Source organism: Miscanthus floridulus, chromosome 13 (assembly GCF_019320115.1).
Source record: "Miscanthus floridulus cultivar M001 chromosome 13, ASM1932011v1, whole genome shotgun sequence".
In the NCBI taxonomy this organism is placed as follows: Eukaryota; Viridiplantae; Streptophyta; class Magnoliopsida; order Poales; family Poaceae; genus Miscanthus; species Miscanthus floridulus.
In genome coordinates, this window is record NC_089592.1 from 69,243,368 (window position 1) to 69,268,436 (window position 25,069).

The following is a 25,069-nucleotide window of genomic DNA, read 5'->3' on the forward strand; positions in this document are numbered from 1 at the left end:
ATCAGAGAAAACAATTTTTTATAATGATGGTTACCTCTTCTTATTATAGTTTCACTCTATGAACCTGTTCGCTGGTTGGTTTCTGGGCTGATAAGCCCGGCTGGTGCTGGTTTGTTGTGAGAGGAAAACACTGTTGGCTGACTGATAAGCCCTGGCTGAAATCAACCAGCGAACAGACTGTATGAGTACGGTCATCCATGTTCTAAAGTCAAACTATGACATCATCATAACCTTGGTCTAACTTGTGTTATGCTCAATCCAGGCTTAGCAAACAAACTATCAATGTGAACTTTGAGACATGAAACTGAGGTCTCACTCACATGAATGACAACATTGAGTCTCTTTTATATATTAACCCAAGCACATAATGAATAATGCGCAAGCCGCCACACCTATATGACTAGAAACCACTAGTTCTCTTACCTGAGAGATCTTGCTTGAATGAAGAGAAGAAAGCTCTCTCTACGAACGGGACTACAATGACATGTTTGCTTCTGAATTCCTATTATCTCAAACAATTTGGGGGGGGGGGGGGGGGGGGGGGGGGGGGACAATAAATAAATAAATCTAAGATCTCATGGGAGTCACAAGCCAATAGAGGCATGGAATGGAGCCTGGTCTGTGCGAACGGAAGTATAGAAGACCGGATAGATTAATCAAACAATTACAAATTTGCGGATTAAGTACCTTCGCTGCACTACAACTCAAACAGATGCACCAACCGTCAATCCGTGGGCACAAGGCGCGAGCGGATGCCACGATTCTGCAGGTGCCAGGCGGGGTTCGAGGAACGAACTAGAAAAGATGAAAGGTCGATCGTCCTAGGCGAGTTTAGCGTAGATTGATCTAACAGGAGCTTTCTCCGAAGTCACCGGCCGATCGGGCGACCCCGACAACGGCCCTCGGCGCACCCTACCGCGGCATCCGGGGCCGCGCGGACAGCCGCGCCCATGCTCCGCTACATGTGCAGCGAGCCGGTGGCCGCGCAGGTACCTGTGGTGCTGCTCCGTTGTTGGGCCCTGCTTTGCCGGAGATCGGAGATCGCCGATCGCCACGTCCGACTGCATCGAGGAGGAGAACAAGAAGCGCGTGGCAGTAGCGCTCGCCGCCGACGCGTCGTCCAGGGTCGTGGTCGTGTCCCTGGCGCACGTGCTGCGGAGCGGGACCTCATTGGAGGCACGGGTCGATGTGGCGATGCTGGCGTGGAGTGGCTGCTCCGCAACGCGGCAGTTGATCGCCGAGCTGATCCTGGCGTCGGTCGATTGATTTTGAGACACAAGATGCTCAAGGCCCACACGACAGTGATGGTAGATACCATATGCGCTGAGCAAATGAAAAAGGCAGGGGCAAATCGGTTTTTTGGATGCATCGTCGTCTGCAGGTTGCAGCTAACTGTTCTCCACGCGCTGGTGTGGTCTGATGTTGAATGTCATGTCACTAAAAATAGCAAGAATATAATGCATCTGCTCTCTCGCCAGTGGCGAAAATATAGATTCTCATTTAATAATAGCAATCAGAGAGGTGCCATTTATATAACAATGACAAATGGATAAATATTATTCTTGACTTCATGGCGACTGAAATGACTAAATAGTGGAAGGAAGAAAGAAACACAGAGAGTAGCATGTGGGACCTATGGCCACGTGTAAAAAATTGATTTAAAACACATACGAGGTCACTACCACGTCGAACAAAACTAATTATATTTGATTCAAACCAGGAAAAACTAGAGGTTTTGCTAGTTGGAGAGGGACGATGTCTGGAATATATCTTGATAGTAAACTTTTTTCTATAAACTTGTACATATTTTTTTTTGAAAGTTTTACTAATAACGGTACTAGAAATAGAACTTATTTGACTACACTCAAATCTACCCTAACTTATGGGTTAGACTGGATTAGGATGAAAATAAGCTAATTTTTTTGAGCTCTTTTACTGTGGTTGGGGTACTTCATGGTTCCTCTCGGTTACTAAGCAAATAATTAACGCTAATTAATTTTATGAGTGGAAGGTTAGTATGGTAATAGTGTCTTCTACCTCCCCTTTCCCAATCCCCGGTTCCCGTCATCCGTCACAGACAAGCCCGACGCCAGGACACGAAACAAGCCCTAGCCCGCGAGGCTGCGCACAAGCCCCAGCTGCCGCCGCTGCCGCCTCGCCCACCCTCACCATCGCTGCCGCCGGTGTCCTGCCCTTGCCCGCACTCGTCGCTGGGAGCCCCGGTCCTCCCCAGCGCCCACGACAACGATAAAATTGTTTTGGAAGATAACTGGTGGTCCTGCAAGATGCAAATGGTTCAATGTGCGTCTGTGTGCTACTAGTAGCACTGAATTTTCAGTCTAATTTCGCTCTATCTACATTGTATTACCATTCTGTATAGTGTATACTGGCAACCAACTCGTAGATGTGAAGCTGGTGAAAGATTATGCATAGGACACACACAGTACTGTCATGTCTGCAGACATGGCCATGTAGGTATTGCCAACTGCTCAAGAAAAAATCTCTAGGATTCCATGCCAATATGATTGTAAAAGATGGACGTGCCTCTGCAAAAATCAAATTCGCTTCACTTGGCCGTGGATCAGCATCAGGTCAAAGTAGCTCGTTCTAGGGAAAAAAAAACATAGATAAGGGGCAAGAAAAGGAAAATTACAAAAGCAAACATCAACTAGAACTGAAGGTATACACAGCTAGAACTTTCAAAGAAGAAATATTTCTGTCGGCATGTGCCTGATCTGAAAATGACGGCATGTGCCTGATCTGAAAATGTCACTCATGCCTAGTTTGCCAGCTACAGTAGTTTATGGAGTTGTAAACTGGCCCAGTACTTCTTCGGTTCCTTCAGACCTTCACTGAATGAACGTTGGATCGCATTACATCACTGCAAGAGGCGACAAAGACAGAGGAACAATGGATCGATAGCTTCGGAGGGCTGCGAGGAGCGGGAGGGAGATGGCGGGGACCAGGGGTGGCCATGCCATGCGCCGATGCGGTCCTACGGAATGCTGCACGAGTGGCCGTGGAGGAGTCAAGTGCGGGGAGTGCGGACGCGGCGGCGACTGAGTAAAGTGCGGGCAGTGCGGACACCGGGGAGCCACGTTATACTTCTTCCTCCTGCCCCAACCTCCAGCCACCGCGCCATCCCGATCCGGCATCGCCAGCGACCGCGCGACCGAGCCCTCCCCTTCCCTACTCCATCTCGATCCGCCCCTGTCGTGCATGGGCAAGACACCGATCGCGGCCGCCATGGCCAGCATGCTCTGGCTCCGCGACCTGGCCCTTCCTCCCTCTACGTCCTCCCTGTAACCATCACATCAGCTCCGCCACAGCATGTCACTGCCTCCTAGCCCTTTCCCAAAACCCCTTCCTCTCTCCAGCGCCTCCAATGGCCGCCGCCGCCACCATTGCCAACCCCAAACCGAGCTCCTGATCTATCCACTCCAGCCGCCTCCCCCGTCACCGAGAGTTGGAGAGAAGGAAGAACAGAGACCGAGTGACCAGGGTGTGGTCGGAATAGAAGAAATACATTTCAGAACCATAGTGCTTCAATCATCCACATACTACTCCAAACAATATGCTTCCATTATACATTTACTATACTACCCTTAATTATATAAAAAATATTCAAAATTAGAATTATCCCAATTATTTTTAGGCACTGATCTCACCAATTTCAGTACACACTTGGTGCGAATGAGCCCACCATTTAATACGTGCTTGGTGCCCTCCTGGTACCTCTTAAATTGGTTCCTCTTAGTTCCTATGCCTTTTTAGCCGTTGGATCGGACGTCGTGAGCCGTCCATTTCTTCACAACCATTGTAAAAATTCTCAATTTTTTTACCCTAATCCCTCTCAAGTAGTGTGATATATTGGAATGTATCGGAGTACAGCTAAACATGCCTTTAATTAGGCGGACTGAGCCCACCCCTAACACACTACCATTCACACCTTAGAGAGTACAACAAGGTTTACTCAGCCGGCTAAATAGTGTCCACGTCAAAAAAAAAAAAAAGTAGCGTGATTTGGCAGAGAGAGAATTGGGGAGAGGAAAGAGCCGACGCTTGAATCCCACCACGCATCATGTTCCCAGCCAGCTGCAGGCTACAGGCTCAACGCTTTGCTCCCCAACTTCCTCGCTCCGGAAGTGCGGATCCTAAGACGTCCACGCGTATAGAAGCATTAAATGCTCACAGTACTCACGGCTGCAATCAATCTATAACACGAGTGTGTATATATATATATATATATATATATATATATATATATATATATATATATATATATATATATCCTTCAACTCACTAGATTATTAGCCTGGCTCTTATAAGAATCAGCTTCCCAAATCCAACCCCAGCAAAAAAAACAACAATAAATCAATACGCCCCACCACTACTACACAAAATCTTCTGCGAGGCGTTTTCAAATTAGTCTCCGAGGCGGTTGGGCCGGTTGCCCGCCTCGGTTATTCGTGGCCGGGCAGCCGGCCCAGCAACCTCCTCGGTAAATCATTAACCGAGGTGGACAACCTAACAGACCCACCTCGATTAATATATATTAACCGAGGTGGGCAACCTAACAGGCCCCTCGATTAATATATATTAACCGAGGCGGACATCCTAATGCAAACCGCCTTGGTAAAACATTAACCGAGGTGGGCATTATAACTCAACCGCCTCGGTAAATTAGGTCCAGGCCCAGTTCCAAACACACACACACACACACACACACACACACACACACACCAGACTTTAGGGTTTTTATCCTCAGCTCCTCACTCCCTCCTCAGCCGCACTCCTCTCTTCCTCCGGTCTCCTCCCAGCCCGACGCGCCCCCTCCCCAACACTCCCAGTGGCCCCCTCTCTCTCCCCAGCGAGCCCTGGTGCCTCTCCCTTCCCCAGCCCCGATGGCTGGAGAGCCCCCGGCGACGGTGGCGCCTCTTCTTCTCCCCGGCGACGGCGGCGCCTCACCCTCTCCTTTCGTGGCGGAGCGAGCGAGGCTACGGGGCCTCCTGCGGCGGTAGCGGCAGCGGCGCCCTCCACCACCCTCCAGGTAGCGGCGCTCTCCATCACCCTCTAGCTGCGGCGACGGCACCCCTCTCGCTCAGATCCGGTGCCCCTCCTCCCATGCACCGGATCTAGTGGTGGAGCCACTGGATCTGATGGTGGAGCAGCCGGATCTGGCCGCCCATGCTCCCCTGCAGCTCGTGTTGGAGCGGCTGGATCCGGCGGCAGATCCTGGTGGCGGCGACACATGCATAGTCTCGGTGGGCCCGTGGATTTGGATTATTCCCAGCTTGTCCACGGGCTTTCTTATTTTTTTTGTTTTTTTTATTTGATTAACCGAGGCAGGCGGCCAACCGCCTCCGTTAAGACATGATTAACCGTGATCTTTCGACGGAGGCGGTTAACAAAACTACCTTGGTTAAGGTTTTTTACCCGTCCCGATTAAGATTTGCATAGTAGTGCACTGCATGGGTGGTACCCCACATGCCCATGGACCAGCGTCTCTCGCTTGGCTCCCGCCGCATGCATCCAGTCAGCCGAGGACTCCCATTTCCTGGCTCCCGCATGCACCCGTGACGGCAGTGCCCATCACCCTGTCATCAATTTGTAAAAATGGAAATGATATACATATACTGCATCTTTGGCCATATTACGGGGGTGTGTGAATCCTTGACTAAAGTTTAGTCCTTCTCATATAGAGGTTAATTAGGAAGACTAGACATGAGCTAATTATAAAGCTATAATTGCAGAGGCCCTGTGCTAATTTACGAGACAAATTTATTAAGCCTAAGTAATCTATCATAAGCAAATATTTACTGTAGCACCATATTGTCAAATCATGAACTAATTAGACTTAATAGATTCATCTCACAAATTAGCCTCAATCTGTGTAATTAGTTTTATAATTAGCCTATATTTAATACTACTCGTTAGTATCAAAGATTCGATGTGATATGGCTAATATACTTTAGCCTTGTGGAAACAAACACCCCCTATGTTATATGACATTTTTCTTTTTTTAATACATTATTTTTAGGGAAAATTATGTTCTTACCCCTACCAGTAAGCTAATTGTGATTTTACCCTTGCTTTTTTAACTTTATGTTTTTACCCCTGTTATTTTGAACTGAAAGATCCGTTTGACCCTACTTCTGACGTCTGTCATATGGACATGGATTAAACGAATTAAAAACTTCTAAATCTGAAAAACAAAGGCCAAATGACCATAGTGCCCCTTATCATTATCTCCTCATCCCAAATGCACGGGACGTCGTCGCTCGCATCGGACTTGGGCGTGGCTTTTTCAGCGACGGCTGTAGAATCTCTAAAGGGGAGGGGAAGGGCTGCTTCCAGGGCGCGGGGCTACTTCCAGGGCGCAGGGCTGCCTCCCGGCCGTGGCTCCAAGGTGCAGGCGCGGCCTTCCTCCAGGCGTGGGGTGGCCACGACGCCCGCCTGCGGGTCGGCGTGCGCGCGCCGGGCGGCGGCGGCGGCGCCCTGCCGTGGCTCACCGGTGGCGTTCGCCCGTAGGTCCCGGCGGTGCCTGGCCGTGGGTTGTCTTCTTCCTCTGGGCGCCTGGCTTCGTGGCTGTAGGGGCGCGCGCAGAGAGCCCCACGCCTTGCGGATATCCTGCTCAACACACGGCACTCAGGACACTTCTTGGACACTGGATCTCTCGAATCGATCAACATGGAAGAGCAAAGGAGGTTTCAGCAAACCCTAACCCTTATGTATTGTTCTTTTGTTGCCAGAGTGACTGCATTGTTGATGGTTTGAGTCGGATTAGCTAACCGCATACTACTTGCTGTGGTTTGTAGGCCAAATCACAGGGGTATACGGCTTGTTGTTAGACTTCGATCTTTTTTCAGCTTGCCAGACAATGCGCCAAAATCATGGCAGCAGGGTAAAACTTTGCCAACTAAAGTTGTTGATGACATACATAGCTTTAGGCTGCTTCAGTTTATTGATTTCATAGCTGAGCATTACAAGTGGGGTTCTAAGCAATACATAACCTTATGGCATGATCTAGAAAATGACTCATTTGAGATCAAAACTGATGAACACCTTTTAGAGTGGTTTGTACTCAATGTAGACAAGGGGGTAGCTTGCATCAATGGCCAGATAAATGATTTTGATGGGCCATTGCAGTTTTCACCAACCAAACATAGGTGCCATCCTAGTGTGAGGAGTAGAGTACACCTAATTGAGGGGAGCACAAATGAGGGAACCAGCACAAATGAGGGAGGCACCACAAATGAGAGAGCCACCACAAATGATGATGAGGGGGTAGGAGTGATGATAAGGGCATATTCTCTGATAGCAGCTATGACACTAATTTAGCTGCATCATCTAACTCTGATGATGATTGCTCTGACCTAGAGTTTGATCCTGATGGTCAAATAGTTGATGATGTTGATGACTATGATGCTCCCATGTTTTCATATGATCATGATGATCCATGCATTGATGTAAATGTGGTGTTCCCAGATGTGGATTAGTGCAAGTCTGCAGTTACACATCATGCTATCTTGCATGACCATGCTTTTAGGATTGTGAAAAAAGATCAAGAAAGATTTAGAGCCATATGCAAGAGAGTTGATAAGGGTTGTAAGTGGACTTTTTCGCATCTACAAGCAAGAAGTACATTGGATGCAAGGTAGGGGAAGAGAGTCAGGAGAGGACAACAATGACCCAATGTAAGTCATGGTTGTATTGGTGCTCACTTGTACTTATGCAATGATATGATAATTGTTAGCCCACAGGATCACTGGCTCAGGTGAGTCGACCACTCACCAGTCTTGCCGACCACGGTCGAGCACGACAGACGCTGTCCAATCACACACTATGGTCAGAAGTAGAAGAAGAGAGAGAATAGAGCATACACACACGGTAGAGACACCAACATTGGTCGGAGCCCTATATAGGAGATGGCAAATTTGAACTCTATCCATCTAGTCCTAGTACAGCTGCCATGCTGCTACAGTGACTAGATAACACAGTAGGACTGACTTCTGCGCCTGTCCCCGCTGTGGCTACAGTGTGACAGGTGAGCTGTTCGGCGCTTGCCTCTGCAGACTGTAGCGGCTACAGTACCATAGCGGGGAGCCTTTTCGGCACCGCCTTCCCTTGCCGTGTGTTCACACAAGGAAGCAATAGATTATCTAACAATAATAGCTATTTTTGAAATCATGTTTCCTCTCTTTTAGTGCAAGTTCTACCAGGAGGGGCAGGATGAGAGGAAGGGGAAGGGGAAGAGGAAGAGAATCAAGAGAGGGCAGCAATGACCCAATGTAAGTTATGGTTGTATTAGTCTACCTATTTGTTGATGTACTCATTACAAACCAACCAATGCTCTTTAGTCCAAGTTCTATGAACAAAGGTACAGGAAGGGGACAAGGAGGGCGGCGAACAAGAGGAACAACATGAAGGCTAGCTAGTTTGTTAGGTCTCTAGGTGGTCCTTGAATGAGATGCTTTTGGCTCTTGTGCACAGGTTCATATGGTGCAGACTTGTTGCTTTTGTGGACATATTGCCATGGTGTAGACTTGTTGCTTTTGTGGACATGGTGACATGGTGCAGACTTGTAGCTTTTGTGGAAATGTTCACATGGTGTATGGGAGACTTCAAAATGTGACATGGACATGTTTCTCCATGATTGTTGTCATGTGTTTTATATGTGCTTCATATTGTTGTCATTATGTTATCAAAATATTGCCAAGGTGCTGCCGAAATTTTAAATATTTTTTCAACATCAAATCTGAATTGAAATAATTATAAGTTGTGCCAAATATATTTGAGCAAATATAAATGTCTAATTCCTAAATTAGGGGTAAAATCACAAATAGGCTTAACATACAGGGGCAAAATTAGAAGGGCATTTCTGTCCTTTTGTACAAAATTTAACACTGTTAGGGGAGGATGACGGAATAGGGGCAAAGTGCTGCTTCATTTTGAAATCATAGGGATAAATTCACAAAGTAAAAAAAACAGGGGTAAAATCACAATTTCAAAACAAAATAGGGGTAAAAACGCAGGAGCCCCTTATTTTTATTACATTAAATATATAACAAAAGCTATCTATGTTTCTATAGAAGTCAAAACGTCCTAAATTTGGAATGAATATAGCATATATAAATAAATTACATAGATATACATATATTAGTTTGCCCAGACATCTATGCAGGACATAACTAACATGTATATACTATGTCAGTTGAATTTACAAGAATACTTGCTTCTTATAAGTTTGACACCTATTTATGAGGCAACATTATAGGAAGATTGAGGGACCTCTTCTTACAAGAAGGAAGAGATTCCAAGCCACCACCAGTCATCAGGGATCGGGGGATTAGTTCACTAGGCTGACCTGACTTTTAATGAAGAGACACCCAATAGATGGATAATTAAATCACCTACATAGCCGAAATGGATAGGAAATTGAGTGATAAAGTTCATTTGAAGATCAACAAGATTAAAATAATTTATTACAAATAATACCTACTCTGTCTATTCTAGGTTTATAAGGCATTTCACTTATCTCAAGAGTCAAACTTTATAACTTTTGACCAAATTTAGCTAACAACTTTAATTATTGTTTTCCAACTTGAACTATTTGTAATCAAATGTACTATCCAACAATCATAAGTTTGTAATCATAAATAATAGTATAATAAAATAAATGATGGTTAAAGTTCATTTTAGGAGACCAAGCCATGTTAAAAGATGTCTTAGCTAAGGATACAAAAAGAGCTCCAGCTGAAGCCTCAATCGAGCTCTGATGGATGAGAGGCTCTCATTTCTCTCCTGAACCTCAAAATGTAGGAGCCCCTCATCCTCCCCTACTCCTTTATCTCTCACACAAAGCTGACATATAGGGATTATGAGTAGAGCCCGTGAAAATATAGTGTAAAGTAAGAAAAATTTAGAAGATTAGTTAAAGTACGCTAAGTAGTGCTAAAACATTGATGAGGGCTCCCATTTGAGGGAATAGATGGAAAATTTGAGGACTTGGTTGTAGTTGCTCCTATGAACTGGACCTTAGAGAGTAGCACCTATCAGCACATATTTGTGCACAGCGACACACAATACTTCCATAGTAAGGATATGCACATCATCTGGCCACCCGGTAACCGCTTTCCAGTCGGCTATTTAAATGGAGGAAGACCCCTCATTTCTTTCTCATCGCATTCAAAAATCCAAGCGTGTAGTGCGTCGCCCACGTCCCCAACCGAGCACTCCCCCTCGGCCCTCACCTGCCTCCTCAGCCAAGCACGCCCTTGCCCAGCCTGCCTCCCCAGCCAAGCACGCCCTTGCCCGCCTCCCCTCCACCCATGTTAGTAAGTTCCGATTGTATTCAACTTCTTTGGTTTGATTGATTTGGGAAGTTGGGATCGGTGTTAGGGTTCTGATATATTTGACTTCTTTGGTTTGATCCACTTGGGAAGTTAGGATCGGTGTTAGGGTTCTTCCACAAAGTTGGGATCAGTGTTAGGGTTCTTCCGCATTCGTCTACTTTCTCCATGCGAAGAGCAGCGGGTCGATCTCGGTCCCTTCATAGCACCACACTTACACCATTCGATACTACCCTAGCCTCATGTTAAGACTAGAGTATCAGCTAGTGATGAACAACCCATGCTTTTGAGAGCCCACTTATCATAGGAGTATAAGCATAACCAAAGTATAACTAGAGCACACACTACAAGGTTCTACCTCTAATGCCACGTCACATGATTGCAACACCACTAATTTGGTTGCCATAGGTGGGTCGTATTGCAACCTTTTCAAAAAATGGTTGCAATATGTGCCTATAATGCAATGGACTAAATTTGTTGCAATATGTATGGTTTGTCGTTGCAATAGGCTTGTGCTACTGCAACCATTTAAGAATTGTGTTGCAATTAGTTGGCATTATTGTAATGGCATTTTTTAGTTGCAATAGTATTGGTTTTCATTGCAATTACTTGGTGTTATTGCAACTATGTTGGATTTGGTTGCTTTTGCTTGTAACTATTGCCACGGTTATTATTGGTTGCAATAATGTTCCATGTTGTTGCAATTGCTAGGGTGGTTATTGCAACAAGATTTCCGAATGGATGCAATAGCATGTTCCTATTGCCACGGTTTTCTGGGGTTGTAATAATTTTTGTGGCATTGTAATTGTTAAGTACTTATTGTAACTACAATCCTAAATGGTCGCAATATCATGTTAATATTGCCACGGTTTTTTTTGTGTTGCTATAGGCTACCGCTGATGCAACGGCCTAAAAGTGTTGCAATATACAAAATTGGTTGCAATATACAAAATGCTCCACGCATTAGACTACCCCTGATGTAACGACCTAAAAGTATTGCAATATACCAAAAATGGTTGCAATAGACAAAATGCTCCACGCATTTCTGAATAATGTATTCTATTGACAAAAAAAATGTTGCACAGAGGATTTGATCCCAGGAACTAAAGTAGAAGCAAACACTCATCTACCACTGGGCTACTAAGGTATGTTCGACATTAAGCCGCCTTTATATTACTTGTTTACATGATGAAGATGGCTAATTCACTTCATATGTCAACAAGGATGATAACCATCCGCATCTTCCATGACAATTTTAGAAAACAAAAAAATTGTCCAGCTTGCTGATATTTGTGCTTATGATAGAAAACAAACATGACTATAACAGTTTAAAGACCAATTGCAGCTATTCAGTATCCCGGACAATGAGATTGTTTTAAAAAAAATCCAAAAAAAACATCATTGTTGTACAAAGGATAAGTATTTAAACAAAGAAATCATCTTCTATGCTTTCTACCGCAACTGGTGCAACAACTCCATCATCAATGTAGGTGTCATCTTCGTCATCATCATCCTCATCAATTAAGACCGCATCATCTGGTTCGAGAACTGCTTCGCCACGCACCTGATTAACAACAGAGGCATCACCAGTTGTGCCTTCCTTGTTTGGTCTTGTCCAATTTGACAAATCCTCATTTGGGACTAATAGATTCATGTCTTGGATTCCCACATCAAGTAGATCGACTTCCATGTCACCCTCATTTTTTGCTTCTGGCATGGCAAACAAATTTCTTGGTCTCACCGCAACAACACTAGACCATCCTAGCTTGTTCACGAGGTTGACAAAAAACACTAGTTCGGCCTGTGTTGCCAGAATGTAAGGTTCATTTGAATATCTAAACCTAGAAGTATCGATATTGATAACACCATATTTATCCCTACTATATCCTCTACTTTTGCTGGTACTGGCAGCCGGCACATCATACCAATCACACTGAAACAATAAAACTTCTTTTTGTGCAGGGAACTCGAGTGAGATCATTCTTCTAATCACTCCATACCAGGTCATGTTACTAGTAGTACCATCACCCCTCACAAGCACACCACTATTTTGTGTGACGAGGTTTCTCTCAATGGTAGTCGTTCGAAATAGCCAGTTATTGATGTAGCATCTATGGAACACACGAGCTCGATGGTCCGGTCCTTGAGAAAGGGCATACATAAGTTCACTTGCTTCACCTTTCTCGTATAGTTTGGTGATCTGCAAACATAGTTTGAAAACAAATGCCAGTTAAGAAGTACATCATTCTAACCATCACATGGAATAACAAATTAAAAAATAGAACTAACCTTGCCCTCGAACTACCTTACAAAGTGCTCCTCGTGTCATTTATTAAGATTCCTTATACTATTTTTTTAGTTCTTCCATGTGCTCACTGCATTGAAATAGCCAATTAATTAATTAGTTGATGCCAGAAACAAAAAGTAGATTAATTAATGATGGTATATTGCAACTTACTCGACCCATGGTCTGGCTTCATCACAGTTACTAATTATGTAGTGCCTCATCTTCCGAACCTCATCTACACCAAATATCTCGGTAGTCTGTCCTCTCCTCTTGTAATCTATTTCTCCAAATACGCTCAGACCAGATGGTGGCTCATTCACTGTTGTACTTTCATGACGATCAGCGCGATTCAGCTTGGTGTCGACGTCCAAGAATCTGGAGCAAAATGTAACGCACTCCTCGGCTATGTATCCCTCGGCTATTGAACCTTCTGGGTGCGCCTTGTTTCTCACATAGCCTTTAACAGTATGTATATACCTCTCAACCAGATACATCCATCTATAACACACAGGCCCTCCAAGTTTAGCCTCTTCAGCTAGATGAACCGGCAAATGAATCATGATATAAAAAAATGCAGGTGGGAATACCATCTCAAGCCGGCAAAGAGTCTCTTTAATTGAACTGCTAAGTTTGTCAAGATATTCTTCTACCAACTCCTTTGAACAAAGTGCACTAAAGAACCTAGTAAGCTGAATCAATGGCATGACAACTTCTTCGGGCAAAATCTTTCTGACAACTAAGGGTAACAATTTCTATAGAATAATATGGTAGTCATGTGTTTTCAGTCCAGACACCTTACATGCATTTGCGTCAACACATCTCCTTATATTGGAGCTAAACCCATTAGGCATCTTCGCTCCAAATAGAAATTGGCATAAACTTTTCTTGTCAGCCTTATCTAAAAAGTACAAGGCTAGTGGCAAGGTATAATTATCATTGTCAATGATAGGGTGCTGATCTTGCCTTATCCCTAACTATTCCATGTCAAGTCGGGTATTCTTGTTGTCCTTACATTTACCTTCAATTTCAAGCAAAGTCCCAATATGCTCTCGCATATGTTTTTGTCAATGTGCATCATGTCCAAATTATGCCTTATGAGCAAAGAAGACTAGTAAGGGAGCTAAAAAAAATACTCTTCTTCCTCCAATTGTGCCATCTTTTATCTTTGTCACGCTTCCTCCTTTTTGATGTCGCCTTTCCGAATATCACTTGATCAAAAGTTTCATACTGGTCCAATACCTATTGACCAGATAGTGGTACTAGAGACTCCCTGGTTTCCACCTCATTGTTGAAGCTCATCTTGTTCATGTGCCAAGGATGGTCCGACGGCAAAAAACGACGATGTCCCATGTAGCAGTGCTTTTTTCCAAATCTCTACCACAAATAATCGGTATCCTTGTGGCAATATGGACATGCAAATTTGCCTTTTGTGCTCCAACCAGAAAGCATCACATATGCAGGAAAGTCATTAATTGTCCAAAGCAGAATAGCATGTAGTTTAAAATTCTTCTTTACTTTGTCATCCCATGTATCAATTCCCTTTTCACAAAGATCCTTCAGCTCATCAATGAGGGGCCTCAAATAGACATCAATATTCATTCTAGGAGATTTTGGACCAGGAATCAACATCGACATAATCCAATAAGGTTGTTTCTCAAACAACCAAGGAGGCAAATTGTAAGGGATGAGGATAACCGGCCATGTGGTGTATGTAACATTTTGCATGCCAAAGAGGTTGAAGCCATCAGAAGCAAGACCCAGCCTAATATTACGAGCTTCCTTTGCAAACCAACCATACTTGTTATCCACATGCTTCCATGCCTTCGAGTTAGCAGGGTGACATATTTTGCCATCATCGACCAATTCTTCCTTATGCGATCGCATTTGTGATGATGTGCTCTCTGTCATATATAATCTTTGTAGCCGAGGAGTAAGAGGAAAGTACTATAGGATTTTATGTGGGACACGCTTCTTGTTTGTTGTATCAGCATCACCATCTGCAGCGTCCTTGTGAGCACCGTCGTCGGTCGTTTTCCACCTAGACTCGCCACATTTGGGACATGTATCTAGATTTGCGTTTTCCTTCCAAAATAACACACAATCCTTCTCACAGGCGTGTATCTTTACATAGTCCAAGCCTAGATCTTGAACCACCCTTTGCACTTTCTCCATTATGTCCGGGACATAGTGGCCTTTAGGAAAAAGCCTTGTGAACATATTAAGTACCTCCTCCAATGCTCTGTTACTAATACCGTACAAGCACTTAACCTGAAAAAGTTCCACAATAAAAGAGACCTTAGTAGCATCCTCGCAACCTGGATACAATTTCTTTTCTGCCTCTTGTAATAATTTGAAGAATATCTTCGCATGTTCATTCGGCTATTCATTGTCATTAGTATCTCTGATCTCTCCATGTATAGCACCTCTGATTGGGGATCTAACCAAATTAGTGACACCACAGTCGTCATCACTCGATGTGCCTTCTTCGTTGTCTACTCCAACTTCATGTGGTGCGGATTCATTGTCTACTTCTACATCAGCTGGTGGTGGTGCATCATTGTGTACTTCTACATCGGCTGCTGGTGCATCTTCGTTGTGCAATCCCACATCTAAACCTTCCCCTTCCCTGATAAAGCTTTCATCAAACCCTCTATGAAGCAAATGAAGCTAAACCAGAGGTCGCGGTCTGTATGCCATGCATGCACATCTAGGACATGGACACGTAGCAGTTCCACCTCTCGATGTGCCACCAAATGTGATGTCCAGAAAATTTTAGAGATTCTCCTGCCACTCAATTGAAGAACGAGGCAAGTGTATCCAACTCCTATCATCACCTGACATTATTCTGCAATGACAAGATGCACCAACCATGGTGGACAGGCGAAGGAGTAGTCAAACGGGCAGAGGAGTCAAACGGGCACTGGATTGACGGCGATACTTGGCACCAAACATCGTGAGAGGAGGCGGCATCGATGATGCAAGGGTTTCAACCGAACTAGAATAGGAGAACTCTGTGTGACACATAAAAAATTGTGTCCATGTGCTACGCTGCTTGCAGGGCCCATGTTGCGATCCGAAGCCTAATTTTTTTTGGGGTAAATTTTAGTTGGCAACAAGCATTAAAAAAAAGATCACCCGGCCCGGCGTCTCACAGCTTCTATGAAGGATGGAGCGTCACCCATGCTACTCCTCACCTCCGCCATCGTCAATCTTTAGGACTGTTCATAATTTAACTCAACGACCAAGGGTTTGTAACGTAGGAGCTGACACAGACGTGACAAAAACCTACACCAACACACACATTTGCAGGTTACCCAGGAGCTAACACATGCATAACATGACGAAATCTCGCCCACTTCCACAAATCCAAAGCAACATAGCGCGCCCAGTGCCTTGGGAACTGCCGAAGAACAAGCGGAGGAGACGAGGAGATGTATGTGTACATGCATTCATAGGCATACGTGCACATGCATTCAAAGGGGTAGATGGTGGACATGAATATCAGTCTTAATTCCCCATTGCCGGTGCCTTGGGAACTGTTGAAGAACAAGCGGAGGAGACAAGGAGACGCGGAGATGTATGTGTAACATGTTGACATAGGCATACGTGTACATATGCATTCAAAGGGGTAGATAGTGGACACGGCCGGTGACGCAGCAAAACATGACATGCCCCGAGATGGTAGATGATGGACATGACAGATCACTGAGTTGCCTCCTCCTCGCTCATTATAAAGATAGCTTTCGCATGCCATATTATGAAGGACAACGAGTTTGATGTTATATTTCTGGAGCCCACTGAGTTGCCTCCTCCTCGCTCATGTGATCACTCTATTCCACTTATTGAAGGTGCCAACCCAGTCTTCATAAGGACGTATCGCTATGCTCCAATATTGAAAACTGAGATTGAGCGTCAAGTGATAGACATGCTGCAACACGGTATTATCTAGAAGAGCAACAATCCTGTTGGCCCCTCGATCTCCGGTACGTAGCATATCATATACTATGGTCTTCGTGACAATGAGTCAATGACCAAGATGCATCGCCACATACAGTACCAATCCAAGGGACGATGTAAGCAAAATGAGGTCATATAATATGCAACATCCAATATGTAAGCAAATAAAACGAGGTCATGCAATGCAAGTATCAACCCAAGGTGACAATCATCAAACAAAGGATTCGACGACATGGTTTTTTTAGCACCAGTAAATTATTACATGGACCTAAGACATAGATTAATCACGGTTTTTCAACCCTGCTGCCGGTGCTCCTCTTCGCGCTTCTTTCGCTCAGCCCTGCGCCGGCATTGTTCTGCGTCCATCGCGGATGCCACTCGGTCTCCTCCTCCTGGCGGTGGCGCTCCTCCTCCTAGCGGTGGCGCTCCTCCTCCTTGTAGATCTCGACGACGCGCTTCAGGATGCAGTCGTCGGTCTCCTTCTGTGTGATGGCACGGAGGCGCCGGTCCTCCTCCTCCTTCTGAGCCATCTCCAACGAGTTGAAGACAACCTCCTCCACCGGAAGAGGTTTCGGTTCCTCCTCCGATGTGGTCTTACGGTCCGGATCGTCCTTGAGGTTCACCTCGAGGTCCGACTCGGACGACGGCGACGATGGAGGCATCGGGGGCCGACGTGAGGACGACGGGTTCAGCATCGCCCATGTTGTCTACAAGTGGCGAGGCATTGTGGCGGCGGGTCGAGGGCCGGGGCGAGGTGTGTGTGCGAATGGTGCTTCGCTTTCTTGGTGTCACGAGGGAGTGGATGCTATCGCAAATACAAAGGTAAGTGTATATCACTAGCTTGGTTTATCACAAATACAAATACAAAGATAAGTGTATCTTTGTGTCATGAACCCAAACCTAGGTAAAGATGTCACGCTACAAAAAGATGGTTTGTGCGATAAATCCTATCCTTGAGGACATCGATTATAAAATTTGCACTAAAACATTGTCTTAGCTCCCACAAGAAATCACCTCAAGGCAAATAAGGTGACATTGAACATGATACACCTATATGATATGCCATATATATGATACACCTAACACATTTTTTTTTGCATTTTCTTTCAATTTATATTCCTTCATTTTTAATTTACAAGTTTTTTAGTCCTATTTTTTTTGCCAATTTAGGTTTATACAATTCCAATATATATTTTCTTAAGTCCTAACACAATGTGCATGAGGGAGTGGATGCTATCACAAATACAAAGGTAAGTGTATATCACTAGCTTGGTTTATCACAAATACAAATACAAAGATAAGTGTATCTTGGTGTCACGAACCCAAACCTAGGTAAAGATGTCACATTGCAAAAAGATGGTTTGTGCGATAAATCCTGTCCTTGAGGACATCGATTATAAAATTTGCACTGAAACATTGTCTTAGCTCCCACATGAAATCACCTCAAGGCAAAGAAGGTGACATTGAACATGATACACCTATATGATATGCCATATATATGATACACCTAACACATTTTTTTGCATTTTCTTTCAATTTATATTCCTTCATTTTTAATTTACAAGTTTTTTAGTACTATTTTTTTGCCAATTTAAGTTTATACAATTCCAATATATATTTTCTTAAGTCCTAACACAATGTGCATGAGGGAGTGGATGCTATCGCAAATACAAAGGTAAGTGTATATCACTAGCTTGGTTTATCATAAATACAAATACAAATACAAAGATAAGTGTATCTTGGTGTCACGAACCCAAACCTAGGTAAAGATGTCACGCTACAAAAAGATGGTTTGTGCAATAAATCCTATCCTTGAGGACATCGATTACCAATTTGCACTGAAACATTGTCTTAGCTCCCACATGAAATCACCTCAAGGCAAAGGTCACATTGAACATGATACACCTATATGATATGCCATATATATGATACACCTATATGATACACATTTGATCAAACAAGATTCCAAGTTGCCTATTCATAAGCCCCTGGTACCTTGGACACATTCGAAAAAGGTATGTTCATTGTAGAGTACGTAAATATTAAAGCAAATGACAAAATGTTAATACAAGGGGTCGAGTAACACAATGCAAATAAAACCACATGAAAGGAAAAAGTTTTCCGAGAAATTGGAAAAAAGAATCACCTGATTTGGACAACAAATGCGAAATCTAAACACGTTTTACGTTTTTACAATGAATCAAAATAAAAAAGATGAACACCATGAACCCGGCACTGACAAGTGGGTCCCTCATGTCAGTGGCACACCCTTTTTCTGACTTATTTTTTTAAAATTTGGTCGAAAATTGGCTTGACGCCCGCATGCATCCATTTACCGCCTAATACCCCGCCCAATATGCGAACAAAACGAATCTTAACCTCCCCACTTCTCATTATCCTCCCCATCTCCTCCAATTCTTTCCTTTCCCTCCTCCAACTCGGGTCCCGATCTGCACCCGCCGCTGCCGCTTGTCTTCGCCGTCGCGTCATCATTGGAGGGGCGCCGATGCAGGACAGGCCGCACCCGGAGGCCGCCACGACGTGCCTCCCCACCGCTGGTGCTCAAACCTCAAGGACTCCCAGACTTCCTCTTCATCAGAGTTATGGCAACCCTAAAGCCATTGATCTATTCACTTTTCACTTACGAAAGAGTAATGCATGTACCTGTGTGTCTATGTAGTTAACTTGTTCAATGTAGCTGGACTGCAGATTGCATCAATGGAGACTCAATCGATGTCACCTGCGTTCAACACGCCAACACCTGCTTCATTGTCCAGACCCAGGGCGATGATGTCGCTTTTTCAAACACCTTTGTCCAGGACGGCGACACCTCTTGCTGATGAAGATGGAGGTGATGGTAGCCAATCACAAGAAAACCTCCGGCGTTCCACTCAGGACGACGATAGGTAACGGCACAATGTCTGTCTGGATGCTACTGCAATGATTTAGAATTCGACAAATTACTTCAATAATAGTGAGATCCTTCAATAAACGGTAGTGAGATGCTTCAATAATATGAAGGACACATTATTGTTTGCCATTCTCAAGTTGTTCCTTCTTTAAATATTGTTTAGGGTGTGCTTATGTTTCTCATTACATTCTATGACAGCTCGGAACAAACATGGATTGTTTCTTTCACTTGCAAGGGGGCATCGGGGGGACAACAATTTTCTCAGTATACAATAGCCAGGGACGACCTCACGTTTGGTAACTTAATAACAATGAAATCAAATTTGGGGTATGGTACCAGGGACTACTTGTACTACAAGAGGAGAAGTGGTAACTCTGTAGCAACACTAAACGAGAACGAATATGATGTCGATGCAAATGCAATGATATCAAGTAATGCAGAGGAGAGGGAGGTCAGATTAGTATTGTCAAGGGATCAAATAACAGAGTGAATTGTGGACATAACACCCATTAAATTGCCAAGAACTGTGGCATCAAATAGTGAGCATTCCATAGATAAGTCACTTGATGATTGCCAGGTGTGGCTTAAAAATATGCATAGATAGGGCCAAGGCATGGGTAAGTTATGTTGCTGCCCTATTATGAATTGTTATATTATATTATATTGCAATGGCCAGATCACTAATAGCAGCATGGCTTTCACAGATTTTGAAGATATATACAGGGATGACACAGTCGAGACTTACAAAGAATGGTTAAGGGTGCAAGGACAACTAGATCAAATTAGTAATATATACCTTCTTTTCCCAAAATGTCAACCAACTTATTATTAGTCCTTCACAATACATTTATAGTTTACACTTGCGACCTATTATCTGCAGGTGCATATGACAACCCTACAAATCAGATAGCTTTACTAAATTCAAGTCAAGATAGCAATCCAACACCACCTCTGAACCAGCCATCACATGCTCGGCGTGAGAAAACACAGGGAGATAGTAAGTGATGCTTATTGTGATTTTATTTTGATGTTCAGTTTAGTTTTCCCTATGTAAATGATTTTGTTTAATCTCTTGCACTGTATATTGTTTCGATGGACAAGACTCTCAAAAGAGGAAGGCACGAGGTACTATGAAAGGATTGGCAGCCAGCCACAAGAGATCCAAGCAGGGCAGTCAGAAGCTTAAAGTCCAATTCTCTACACATGGAGGAGCTGTAGGTGAGAACGCACACACATTTACTGATAAAATAGTAGTGTACACAAGGAAAAAAGCACCACTCATTGGGGTGAAAACATGGAAGGATATCCATCAAGATGTCAAATATTCAATAGTATCTCATATGATGGTAAGTTTCTGATTTGTTTTTGCTAGCATACACAGTTTGTTACCAAATTAGTTAAGAAGTGACCTAGAATTTATGTTTTATATGTTGAACATCATAAGTGGGACATTGAGAATAACGAAAAAAATAGGAAAAAAATATGGACCATCGCTAATGAGCATTACAAAGGATGGCGAGCAACATTAAGTGCTACATACAGGGCGTACACCACCTATGAGGAGAGAATGAGACATAAGCCAGAAGAGTTGGACATTGTTGAATGGCACTATCTGGTTTTGTATTTTGGCAAGACAAGTTTTCAGGTTTGATGACCTTTACTTTATTCTTGCCATTTGCACTTGATGAAATAAAGGATATGTTTCGGTACATTGCAATATTTTTTATAATCAACTCCTTGTGCAGAGGGTTAGTTGCAAGAATTCTAGGAATTGGCAGAATGTAAAGGTACACCATCGGGCAGGATCAAAGACTTTTTCTCAGTGTGGCTTTGAGAAGGTAATAACTTCAGAAGCACATGACCATGCTTCCTTACCTTTTGAAATATCGCTAATTTGTTACATTCTTGCCTAATTAGAGGGACCCAATAACTGGTGACGAGCCAAATGATTTGGAGCTTTTCATGATCACGCACAGTAAGAATGGGCAATGGACAAGCCAAGATTCTAGGGATGTCTATGTGAGTATATAACAGTTTGTACAAACCTTATTAACTGATGCAAAGTGACCGCCTACAAAATAATTTTCAATTAACTACTTCAACTGTCCTCCTTTGTTAGGATGATGCATGCAGCAAAATTTCGGAGAGGGAAACATATGAAGAAGCACTCATCATCTCAGACGTGGAGCAAAATTAGATTTTCCAGTCAGCCTACTAGGAAACAAGAAACTACAATTCAACCAAGATCTATGCTAATGGATACTTGGCAAAATACCCAACTAGAAGGCAACTACTGTCTGAGGATTACCAGTACCAAGTGCGTCAGGAATCGGCACTAGCTGAAGCATTTTCAAAGCTACAAGAGAGATTAGAATCTCAAGAGGTTGAAAGGGAAGCCGAAAGGGAAGAACATAGGTGTCAAATGGAACAAATGATGAAGGCAAGGGAGGCCGATAGAGAAGCTCTTAGGCAATAGTTTATGGCAATGATGCAATCAACACATGTACAAGCATCAATACAATAGGTAGTAGGGTCGGCTACAAACCATGCATCATTTTGGTAGTTTCAAACTCCACTCATGATTTTTCTGACCAAAATTGAAATGTAGGCTAACAAAGATGGGGGACAAAATGTAGAGGTTGCTGCTACAACAAACATGGATGAAGAAAATGTAAATATAGAAAGTGAAGAAATATCACATCAGCATGCAGTTTGAGAACTGAAGAGTGTTTAATGTTGTCATGTGATAGTCCTTAGTATGAGGCATAATTTTCCCTCCATCTATTGATTTGCAGGAAAACCAAGATAGCATCCCACCACAAACACAACTCGAAGCTACAACAGCGGCAAGTACAAGTAATGGTCGCACAACTAGAAATAGTGCTGCGAATAAGACTCAAACTAGCCAAAACAAAGGAGGGGATACGACAGTTAGTTTTACTACTACTAAAGCACTGAGGGATGCTGTGGCTAAGAAACGAGCATTATCCAAAAGGAATCAACAAGCTGGCAAAGCACAGGTGATTTTTGACTCCACTACCTGTGAATATTTCTGAATCAGATTCAGTTGGCTAGTTTCTGTTACTGTAAAGTGAAATGATACTTAGTTGAATACTAAGTTTTTGTTTGCTGAATATACCAATGTTAATGATTGTTTCAGGAGCAAGATAGAGTTTGAGTGGAGTGCACAACTGATGGACGGTCAATGTCAAGCCAACCTTTGCTACAGTGCTACACATAGCTTATTACATTTTGAACTGTTCAAAGTAGCTACTATGCGTCAGATACCTTATGTGTTTCAGTTGTTGTGCGTGTGTTATCAACTAAGTTTGACATTGGATGTGGTTTCATTAATGAGTTGTACGAACAAAGCATATTTTGGATTAATGGATGTCTAAATGCTTCTTTCATCATATATTGTTTGGCATGCAATTATTGTTTGAAGCAAACTGAGCATTGCAATATGGACTATCGACAAAATAATTTGGTGTTGCAATATATGATATAGCAACAAACAAACGGTGTTGCAAAAAACATCATACCAATGGAATAGTGAGCGTTGCAATAGAGTCTCCAAACTATATGTCGGGTACCTTAGAACGGGGTACCCCAAGCAAAACTCAAATGGGTCGCTAAAGTCCCATCTAAAAAATAAAGCTAGAAGGTAAGCCGTGGGCCCCTCACCCGCCACGACCGAGCCCACTGGGTCCTCCTCCTCCTTGCCTCGAGCCTCGAGCAGGAGGTCTCGGCATCCTAACACTAACTCCGCCTCGCGCGAGGCTCTCCAGGGAAGGTCTCGGCAGGGAACGCCGTCTCCGCCTCGCCCAAGGCTCTCCATGGAAGGCCTCGGCAGGGGGTGCATTCTCCGTATCATGCGAGGCGTCTCGCACGAGGCCTCGGCAGGGAGCCCGATCTCCGTCTTGCGCGAGGCCTCATTCTCCGTATCGCTCGAGGCCGGGTCGTCCATGGCCCATCACCCCCCGCCTCGACCGACCCTCCAGACAGCGCATCATGTCTCATTAATGCTTCAACCACTCTGCAATCTCAGCCGAACGGCGGCTCAACACCACAGAATGGCCGACGCAACCCGAGATCGCATCAGCGCCATACCGGCCGGGACAGGGCACGGCGGGGATTACCGGCCACTGTGTCCTAACACTGTGTCCACGATCAGCGCCATACCGGCTAGGACAGGGTACGGCGGGGATTACCGGCCACTGTGTCCTAACGCTATGCCCACGATCAGCCGGCCGCTCGAGGCCTCGGCACTGTACACCAAGGTCTCGGTGATCTTGGGGTTCGCGCCTACTGAGACCCCTCCACCATAGGACAGCCTCGGCACCGACCAAGCCTCGGCCTTGTGCACAGTCCATCCACAGTGGCTTGCACGTTCACCACCGCACCCACTCTGAGGCAGTCCCGAGGTTCCCACGACGCACAGAATCTGATGGGACGACCACGCCGCTCCAGTGCTCCAAGGACGGACCACTTCGACGACCACGCCGCTCCAGTGCTCCAAGGACAGACCACTCCGACGACCACACCGCCACGGGAATAGACTATAGGGCCCGGACACGCCGCCTCTGTTCACATGACACCATATAGTTAGCTCATGTACCGTCCTTGTCCTCCCTTCAGGCTATAAAAGGAGAGGACTTGGGCCGTTTTGAGGGATGGGGGGGAGAACACCTTGTAACACACACACACGCGCACATCCCTGTCGCCTGAGAGCAACGCCTCAAGCGGCCCGCACGACACCCTACCGAGACCTGGGACCAGCTCCCTCTCTCCCTCAGCTTGTAACCCCCTACTACTTGCACTTTGGTGCAAGGAATACAAGATTGACCTGTCAGACTGGACGTAGGGCCTCGATTGCCTGAACCAGTATAAACCTTGTGTCTCTTTGGATCACCATTCTGAATCGGGAGCATGCAGAACAAATTCACTGGTTGGTTGAGGACCCCCGGTCCAAAACATCGATAGTTGGCGCACCAGGTAGGGGCCTCTGCGTGTTAGTTTCGTCATCCTAGCAGGTTCCGGATGGCAGACCCCGTACGACCGTTGCGTCTCGGCACCGTGGTTTGGTTCGGGAGCCTAGAGTTCATGTCTCTAGGGCATGAGTATGACATGGTACTCCTCACTCCTCGAGCCCCACCGTTCGACGATGAAGTCACACCCTGGCAGCCCAGGCGTAGGCGGCGTCCAGGCGGCCGCTCTCACCGCACTCGCCAAGCACGACATGAACAAGGCCACCCCGATGCTACGTGAATCTAGGGTGCCACGCCACCCCCCGCCAATATCCTACGACTAGCTGTTGGCACAGGGTCCCTAGCTGGGGAACTGTCTAGCCTGAGCTTGGACAAAGGAAAGTCGCCTGTGACACGCGGCGATGCCCAGTCGTCAAGCTCCGCTCCACCACTCCCTGAAGAACCGACCCCGGCAGGGCAGAATTTGGCGACGGCACCATCCCCATACCCCTTTGGGTTGAGAAATGCCGCTGCCTCTTATGCCTACGCTTACACTGCCGCTCACGAGCATCCCTCGGAACGCTGCCAGCGCTTC

General features: G+C 44.8%; 1 pseudogene; it reads left to right on the plus strand.

Annotated features, from left to right (window-relative positions):
- Window positions 1-19,102: 19,102 nt before the first annotated feature.
- On the plus strand, window positions 19,103-21,846 carry LOC136499975 (uncharacterized; annotated as a pseudogene).
- Window positions 21,847-25,069: the final 3,223 nt, after the last annotated feature.